This window comes from Bufo bufo, chromosome 5 (genome assembly GCF_905171765.1).
Source record: "Bufo bufo chromosome 5, aBufBuf1.1, whole genome shotgun sequence".
Taxonomy (NCBI): domain Eukaryota; kingdom Metazoa; phylum Chordata; class Amphibia; order Anura; family Bufonidae; genus Bufo; species Bufo bufo.
The window spans coordinates 5,030,537-5,040,922 of NC_053393.1; positions in this window are offsets into that span (position 1 = coordinate 5,030,537).

Sequence of the window (10,386 nt, forward strand, 5' to 3'; positions counted from 1 at the left end):
TGAGGTGAACGCATTGCACCCGCACTGAATACCGACCCATTCATTTCTATGGGGCTGTGCACACGAGCGGTGATTTCCACGCATCACTTGTGCGTTGCGTGAAAATCGCAGCATGTTCTATATTCTGTGTTTTTCACGCAACGCAGGCCCCATAGAAGTGAATGGGGTTGTGTGAAAATCACAAGCATCCGCAAGCAAGTGCGGATGCGGTGCGATTTTCATGCATGGTTGCTAGGTGACAGTCTATTCACTGTATTATTTTCCCTTATAACATGGTTATAGGGGAAAGTAATAGCATTCTGAATACAGAATGCTTAGTAGAAGGTCAATTGAGGGTTAAAAAAAATACAAAAATTAACTCACCTCCTCCTCTTGTTCGCGTAGGTCCCGGTCTCTTCTTTACTTCTTTAATGATGAACTACCGGCTAGGACCTGTGGTGACGTCAGATCACATGCTCCAATCACATGGTCCATCACCACGGTGATGGACCATGTGATTGGAGCAAGTGATCTGACGTCACCAAAGGTCCTTTAGCCCACAGCTCATCATTAAAGAAGTAAAGAAGAGACCGGGAACTACGCGAACAAGAGGAGAAGGTGAGTTAATTTTTGTATTTTTTTTAACCCTCAATTGATCACCTACTAAGCATTCTGTATTCAGAATGCTATTACTTTCCCCTATAACCATGTTATAAGGGAAAATAATACAATCTACAGAACACCGATCCCAAACCCGAACTTCTGTGAAGAAGTTCGGGTTTGGGTACCAAACATGCGTGATTTTTCTCACGCGAGTGCAAAACGCATTACAATGTTTTGCACTTGCGTGGAAAAATCGCGGGTGTTCCCACAACGCACCCGCACATTTTCCCGCAATGCCCGTGTGAAAGAGGCCTTAAAGGCACGGCCAGTTCTAGGTTCTCTGCTGCCCGAGGCAGTGTCCTTCCAGTGCCGTAGACATTACATTCTGCACTACCAAACCTACAGGAGAGTACATACCTCACATCCAGTAATGTCTCCTTGGGTGTAGATGTTCTTTCCTCAGCTTCTCCGTTTGGACCAGACCGCCATGATGACTTCTTTCAGATTTCACCACACAAACATCTTAGATTCCTCCCTTTTTTATCCTCCTCCTCCTCCTTGTCATCCAGCTGCTACCCCAAATATTGTGCCCGCCGTGTTCCCCAATATCGCCAAATATAAAACTGCAGAAATAACCGTTCCATAAAGGCTGTGTATAATGATCCTCCCCATAGTGCCGGTATATAATGCCTCCCTGTAGTGCCAGGAGTATATAATGCTCTATAACCCACCGCCCAAAGTGCCTAAAAAAACAAACCCTCCCCTCACTCCCATTCCCTGCCGCCATCTACGATTCAGGCCATAGCATTCTTCCTGTGGCCTGAGTTGTGGCAATGGGCACTTTATGGGACCGATTGTTTTGGGTGTGTGAGGACCTAATGTCCGAGTTATATCACCCAAAGGGCATTAGCATCGGATAGGCAGATGCAAAGTGGATCACGATGGGGTATGCTGATCCCACCAATAGTAACCCAGACGTGGCAGCACCGAGAGCTCGCTAATACGATCTACATAATACCAGCTCAATAGGGGGACATATAATGTGTGGTGCAAGATGGCCGTCCACTTATGACATAGAAGTAGTAATAGTCCGGCCAGTGGGAAACGGCGAACCCCACAATCAAATGAAAGAAGAATCCGCTTCAAAGTCTGTACTTTAATTGGACTCCATACGGTACATTGTATATACAAGGACGCGTTTCGGCTTCATCAAGTAAAGCAGATCGGTATACATCCGGTACATATACAGTCAGGTCCATAAATATTGGGACATGGACACAATTCTAACATTTTTGGCTCTATACACCACCACAATGGATGTGAAATGAAACGGACAAGATGTGCTTTACCTGCAGACTGTCAGCTGTAATCTGAGGGGATTTACATCCAAATCAGGTGAACGGTGCAGGAATTACAGCAGTTTCCATATGTGCCTCCTACTTGTTAAGGGACCAGAAGTAATGGGACATAATAATAATCATAAATCAAACTTTCACTTTTTAATACTTGGTTACAAATCCTTTGCAGTCAATTACAGCCTGAAGTCTGGAACGCATAGACATCACCAGACGCTGGGTTTCATCCCTGGTGATGCTCTGCCAGGCCTCTACTGCAGCTGTCTTCAGCTCCTGCTTGTTCTTGGGGCATTCTCCCTTCAGTTTTGTCTTAGCAAATGAAATGCTCAATCGGATTCAGGTCCGGTGATTGACTCGGCCATTGCAGAACATTCCACTTCTTTCCCTTAAACTCTTTGGTTGCTTTTGCAGTATGCTTTGGGTCATTGTCCATCTGCACTGTGAAGAGCCGTCCAATGAGTTCTGAAGCATTTGGCTGAATATGAGCAGATAATATTGCCCGAAACACTTCAGAATCCATCCTGCTGCTTTTGTCAGCAGTCACATCATCAATAAATACAAGAGAAGCAGTTCCATTGGCAGCCATACATGCCCACGCCATGACACTACCACCACCATGCTTCACTGATGAGGTGGTATGCTTAGGATCATGAGCAGCTCCTTTCCTTCTCCATACTCTTCTCTTCCCATCACTCTGGTACAAGTTGATCTTGGTCTCATCTGTCCATAGGATGTTGTTCCAGAACTGTGAAGGCTTTTTTAGATGTCGTTTGGCAAACTCTAATCTGGCCTTCCTGTTTTTGAGGCTCACCAATGGTTTACATCTTGTGGTGAACCCTCTGTATTCACTCTGGTGAAGTCTTCTCCTGATGGTTGACTTTGACACACATACACCTACCTCCTGGAGAGTGCTCTTGATCTGGACAACTGTTGTGAAGGGGGTTTTCTTCACCAGGGAAAGAATTCTTCGCTCATCCACCACAGTTGTTTTCCGTGGTCTTCCAGGTCTTTTGGTGTTGCTGAGCTCACCGGTGCGTTCCTTCTTTTTAAGAATGTTCCAAACAGTTGTTTTGGCCGCGCCTAATGTTTTTGCTATCTCTCTGATGGGTTTGTGGTGTTTTTCAGCCTAATGATGGCTTCACTGATGGTGACAGCTCTTTGGATCTCATCTTCAGAGTTGACAGCAACAGATTCCAAATGCAGATAGCAGACTGGAAATGACCTCTGGACCTTGTATCTGCTCATTGTAATTGGGATAATGAAGGAATAACACACCCGGCCATGGAACAGCTGAGAAGACAATTGTCCCATTACTTTTGGTCCCTTAACAAGTGGGAGGCACAGATGCAAACTGCTGTAATTCCTGCACCGTTCACCTGATTTGGATGTAAATCCCCTCAGATTACAGCTGACAGTCTGCAGGTAAAGCACATCTTGTTTGTTTCATTTCACACCCATTGTGGTGGTGTATAGAGCCAAAAATGTTAGAATTGTGTCCATGTCCCAATATTTATGGACCTGACTGTAGGTATAGGAACGAGTCACATGTTAGTGACGGCAGACGCCCATTTTTGGCGGTAAACGTATCAAATAAAACTTAGCATATCAAATAAATCAAATAAATGAAACCTATATCAAAGGATACAATTATAGTGTGAGGAGCCAATGTCCTCAGCGTGAAGATGAAGTCATCTAGAGGCGCATTATTTCATATTCTGTATTCAAGCCACTCGGTTGTAATGTTTCTAATACATGAATGCACTACGCCTCTCTCCGTAATAAACGTTTTTTAATGTCGCCCCGTCTCCTTGGTCTTATTTGTTCCAAGACCCAAAATTTGAATTGGCCAATGGAGTATATTTGTCACCGTGATAAGGTGGTGGTAGTGGCAGGGTTTTGTCCTGATTGTCCCATCTCTAGAGGACTGCATAGTTTCTCCAACATACAGTAGTCCACAGGGACCTTTAATCAAATATATCCCATTGGTAGATTCACAGGTGAAAAAGCCGTCTATTGTGAATGCTTTCCCTGTGCGAGGAGAACATTGACCTTTTATAATGTGAGAACATTGAAGACAATGTAGACAGAGTAACGTGCCTGTCCTCGGTGTAGCTAATGCACCTTGTCTTAAATCAGTTTTGCAGCTACCAAGATCTGCAGGTACCAGTTTGTCCCAATAATTGTGATTCCATTTATTGCAGATTATTGGTGGTCTTTTAAATTCCTCTACTTGTGGGTAAGTACTGAATAGAATCAAAGTGCAGAATTTGAAGCAAATTACGATTGCTGGGATTCTTCTTTCATTTACTTAGGACATAGGGCATTATAAATAATATTGAGGGACCTCTGTTCAGCTTATCTCTTGGTATAAAAATAATGCAGCCACCACTAGAGGGAGCTCACTACATACAGATTATACAGGCACCACTAGGGGGAGCTCACTACATACAGATCATACAGCCACCACTAGAGGGAGCTCACTACATACAGATTATACAGTCATCACTAGAGGGAGCTCACTACATACAGATTATACAGCCACCACTAGAGGGAGCTCACTACATACAGAATATACAGCCACCACTAGAGGGAGCTCACTACATACAGATTATACAGCCACCACTAGAGGGAGCTCACTACATAAAGATTATACAGCCACCACTAGAGGGAGCTCACTACATACAGATTATACAGCCACCACTAGAGGGAGCTCACTACATACAGATTATACAGCCACCACTAGAGGGAGCTCACTACATACAAATTATACAGCCATCACTAGAGGGAGCTCCCTACATACAGATTATACAGCCACCACTAGAGGGAGCTCCCTACATACAGATTATACATCCATCACTAGAGGGAGCTCACTACATACAGAATATACAGCCACCACTAGAGGGAGCTCACTACATACAGATTATACAGCCACCACTAGAGGGAGCTCACTACATACAGATTATACAGCCATCACTAGAGGGAGCTCCCTACATACAGATTATACAGCCACCACTAGAGGGAGCTCCCTACATACAGATTATACATCCATCACTAGAGGGAGCTCACTACATACAGAATATACAGCCACCACTAGAGGGAGCTCCCTACATACAGATTATACAGCCATCACTAGAGGGAGCTCCCTACATACAGATTATACAGCAATCACTAGAAGGAGCTCACTACATACAGATTATACAGCCACCACTAGAGGGAGCTCAGGAGATTACTACATACAGATATATACAGCCACCACTAGAGGGCGCTCAGAAGATTACTACATACAGATATATACAGCCACCACTAGAGGTGGCTCAGGAGATTACTACATACAGATATATACAGCCACCACTAGAGGGAGCTCAGGAGATTACTACATACAGATACCACTAGAGGTGGCTCAGGAGATTACTACATACAGATATATACAGCCACCACTAGAAGGAGCTCAGGAGATTACTACATACAGATATATACAGCCACCACTAGAGGGAGCTCAGGGGATTACTACATACAGATATATACAGCCACCTCTAGAGGGAGCTCAGGAGATTACTACATACAGATATATACAGCCACCTCTAGAGGGAGCTCAGGAGATTACTACATACAGATATATACAGCCACCTCTAGAGGGAGCTCAGGAGATTACTGCATACAGAGATATACAGCCACCACTAGAGGTGGCTCAGGAGATTACTACATACAGATATATACAGCCACCACTAGAGGGAGCTCAGGAGATTACTACATACAGATATATACAGCCACCACTAGAGGGAGCTCAGGAGATTACTACATACAGATATATACAGCCACCACTAGAGGGAGCTCAGGAGATTACTACATACAGTATATATACAGCCACCACAAGAGGGAGGTCAAGAGATTACTACATACAGATTATACAGCCACCACTAGAGGGAGCTCACTACATTCAGATCATACAGTCACCACTAGAGGGAGCTCACTGCATACAGATCATACAGTCACCACTAGAGGGAGCTCACTACATACAGATTATACAGCCACCACTAGAGGGAGCTCACTACATACAGATCATACAGTCATCACTAGAGGGAGCTCACTACATATAGATTGTACAGCCACCACTAGAGGGAGCTCACTACATACAGATTATACAGCCATCACTAGAGAAAGCTCACTACATACAGATTATACAGCCACCACTAGAGGGAGCTCACTACATACAGATTATACAGCCACCACTAGAGGGAGCTCACTACATACAGATCATACAGTCATCACTAGAGGGAGCTCACTACATATAGATTGTACAGCCGCCACTAGAGGGAGCTCACTACATATAGATTGTACAGCCACCAATAGAGGGAGCTCACTGTATACAGATACAGCCACCACTAGAGGGCCCACTCCAGTGTTTTTTTACATGTACTCTGGAATTCTGTCAGTGGTGTAACCTTAGGTAACGGCACAGTTTCGACCAGGCCCTAAAGTTTAGGTGCCCACAGACTTCTCTGGACCTTGCACACAAGGTCCTGAATCTCATAGAATGTCATGACACTGGCAGGAACCAGGACCTCTTTATAGGAAGACAAGAGTAGTCAGGTGCAAGGAGAGCTAAATAACTGCCGGGATGTTTTTTCATCTGTGGTCTGAATAATTGTGAGATCTAGTTTTATGTCTGACTAATTTACAATTCTGGTCTGGTTTCTGGAAAGACCATGTACACCGTCGGGGGCATTTTTTTATGATTGCATTTTACTCAATTTGGGCTAAAAAAATTTTTTTCATTTGGTCCTGAGATACAGTGTTAAAAATCAGTCTGTTTGCAGGCTGTTAAGTTTCTACTTTCTTTGAATCCTTTCAGCTGATGGGTCATGTGTAGCTCTTATCTCTGATCTCCTTACCACATAATCATTAAAGCCCAATTTTTATCAGTTTCATAAGAATTGAGCTATCATGAGTGTTTATTAGGTCAAGAAATAAGAGCTACACATGAGCCCTCAGATGATGGGAGTCGAAGAAAACAGAAACTGACAGCCTTCAAACAGACTCATTTTTAACCCTGTAATGACTGGTCTTTATTGAAAAAGTTCAATTGATAAAATAATTTTTAGCACAAAATGGGTAAAATACTAAATAAAAAAAATGCCCTGGAAGGTGTCCATAGTCTTTAAGGGTCTGGTCTGAATTAATTCTAGGATCCGTTCTGAAATTAGTTGTGTTTTATTTTTTACCCTGTGACTTACTGTGGACTCCTGTACAGCACATAATCCACAGCATGGTTCCCAGCACTGCATAGTACTCCATGCAGTGCGCCAGTAGCCTTTTAAATGCAGCTCTGGATGTGACTGGGCAATGAGACGTGAGGTGACCTTAGATTCTATTTCACTAGCTTTATACTGTATTTAGTGTAATTGCAGCTGCAGCTCTGGTAGTGTCTGGAGTGTATGACAGGATGCATCCGCAAGTTTGCATCTGCAACTCTGGTAGTGACTGGAATACAAACCATTATTTATCAGTGTAACAGCATACAAGGTAATGCTCCAAACTCCGAACGGAACCTCACGAATAGCTGCTAGCAGACGAATAGGAAACGCACCCAAGCGGCTTACACTCCTAGCAATCAGTCTCTAACAGCATACAGTGAATCCCCCCAAGAACGAGACGAGGCTCCGTGTTGAGGGTCAAGCAGTGGTCACCCAGAGCTGTGTGTTTATTGTTCTTATATAACATTGTTACACATCAGTACCACCCACAAGGTTTTGTAAAAACAACCAATAAACACGTACAATACAGTAAAACACTCTCACACAAAATCCTCCCCTCTGCCTGTGATACAATTACCTTACACAATGGGTTGATGTAATTATCACAGGCAGGAGAATACACAATGTCTTCTGTCCTGGAGACAACCGAGGAGTAATTCAATTATCTCTCAGGACAAAAGTAAATCGCCAATACACACGTGGAGACAATAGGACAGACATCACCACTCAAATATACAATGTCCCACCCATTACAGTAACATAGACATTTAATATATCCCCAGATGGCTTGGATCTGAGCGCTCAATATATCCAAACAGCGCTCAGATGCCACAAACACAGTCAAATCGCCATGGGGTTTAAGTTTAGCATGAGCTGATGTGAGGGCCCATAATCCTGGGGCAAGAGGCTGGCAACCAGGCCCCTCCAAAACCCAATGGCGAGGTTAGTTTCGCCACATTTCTCCCCTTTTCCAAACAGACTAACAGGGTATCTTACCTTCTGCCGGTCAGTGCCCTTGTTAGTCCAGCAGCCCACCCACAAAATAGAAACAGCAGTACAGCCCACCCACAATAAATGGTTACTACACCTGAGCAAGGGATAAACTTGTCCATGTCCAGGTGCCTTACCACGGCTGTGTGGGGGACTGGTAGACTGCCTTGGTGAGTTGCTGAGTGGGTAGAGACCAGCGGTACTCTGCCCTGGTGCCAGCGCTTCCACGGAAATAGCCTGGTTGGAGCCTGGTTGTTGGAGGGGGAGACCGACTGTCTCCCCTTTAGATACACTGCGCTGCTGTTGTAGGGAGAGACAGACTGTCTCCCTTTTGGCTAAACAGCCCTGTTGCTTGGGGACAGGACCGACTGTCCCTACCCACTGTGCTGTGAGTGCAGAGACCACGGTCCCATCTGCACGGTTGTGGGGCTTACTGTCTCCCCCTGGTGCGTTAAACTGCCGCTGGAGAATGGAGACTGGGCTCCCAATTCCCTGCATATTACACTGCCGCTGGGGGATGGAGACTGGGCTCCCAATTCCCTGTACATCACACGGCCGCTGGGGAATGGAGACTGGGCTCCCAATTCCCTGTACATCACAGGGCCGCTGGGGGACAGAACCGACTGTCTCTGCCCCCTGTAACTCAGCCTGCCGCTGGGGAATGGAGACTGGGCTCCCAATTCCCTGTAGATTTCACGGCCGCTGGGGAATGGAGACTGGGCTCCCAATTCCCTGTAAATCACATTGCCGCTGGGGGACCGAACCGACTGTCTCTGCCCCCTGTAACTCAGCCTGCCGCTGGGGAATGGAGACTGGGCTCCCAATTCCCAATAAATCACATTGCTGCTGGGGGACAGGACCGACTGTCTCTGCCCCCTGTAACTCAGCCTGCCGCTGGGGAATGGAGACTGGGCTCCCAATTCCCTGCAGGACTGGTGGAGAGACCTCGGTCCCATCTCCACCGGCCACCTGGGGTTCTTCCAATGTAAACCTCCACAATATCCTCCCAGCTGAAGGGCTCTGGACCTGGGTCAGACTTCTTGCTGTCCTGCTGAGCCTTCCCAATGGAGTGGAAGAGATCTCGGTAGTCCTGCTCCAGTTCCCACTCCAGGGTTGCTAGGTGAGCCAGGTCTTTCTCTACCTCATGGGGGTCATCCCAATCCTGCCTAGCCTCCCTCTCATAGAAAATGTCCTGAAGTCTGGACTGTGCAGGGCTCCCGAAGTCAGGCTCTGCAAAGGACTCCCATAACAAGCCAGGACCATCAAACTCCTCTCCCTCCGGCTTGTCATGCTCAGCTATCCAGGGTATATACTGTGCTATATACCACCAGAGCGCCTGGTAGGCATCCTCCAGCCATAGCTCCTGCCATACCCGGTGCTCTAGTTCCTTCACCCATTCCTCCAGGGGCTGCTCTCCCAGGAAGGGCATCCACAGGGCCACTTGCTTCTGCAATCGCTGCTCTTCACTGGGGAGACTCTCGCCTCGCTGGTATTGTACATTGTCCAGGGCCTGGTACCAGATGCCTTTCCTTAATGCATCCCGGCCATCCAGGTCTTCCTCATCGTATGCCACTGCTGGTTCCATCCTGCTGCTGTCAGTGTCGCTGTACTGGGACATGCGTTGCCCTCAAATTGTAATTCCAGGGAATGATGTTTCTTTGTAGCTGTCCTTCTGGCTGTGGGAACGATCCCGCCGCTTGCCACCAAATGTAACGGCATACAAGGTAATGCTCCAAACTCCGAACGGAACCTCACGAATAGCTGCTAGCAGACGAATAGGAAACCACCCAAGCGGCTTACACTCCTAGCAATCAGTCTCTAACAGTATACAGTGAATCCCCCCAAGAACGAGACAAGGCTCCGTGTAGAGGGTCAAGCAGTGGTCACCCAGAGCTGTGCGTTTATTGTTCTTATATAACATTGGTACACATTAGTACCACCACTAGGGTTTTGTAAAAACAACCAATAAACACATACAATACAGTAAAACGCTCCCACACAAAATCCTCCCCTCTGCCTGTGATACAATTACCTTACACGATGGGTTGATGTAATTATCACAGGCAGGAGAATACACAATGTCTTCTGTCCTGGAGACAACCGAGGAGTAAGTCAATTATCTCTCAGGACAAAGGGAAATCGCCAATACACACGTGGGGACAATAGGACAGACATCACCACTCAAATACACTGCTCAAAAAAAT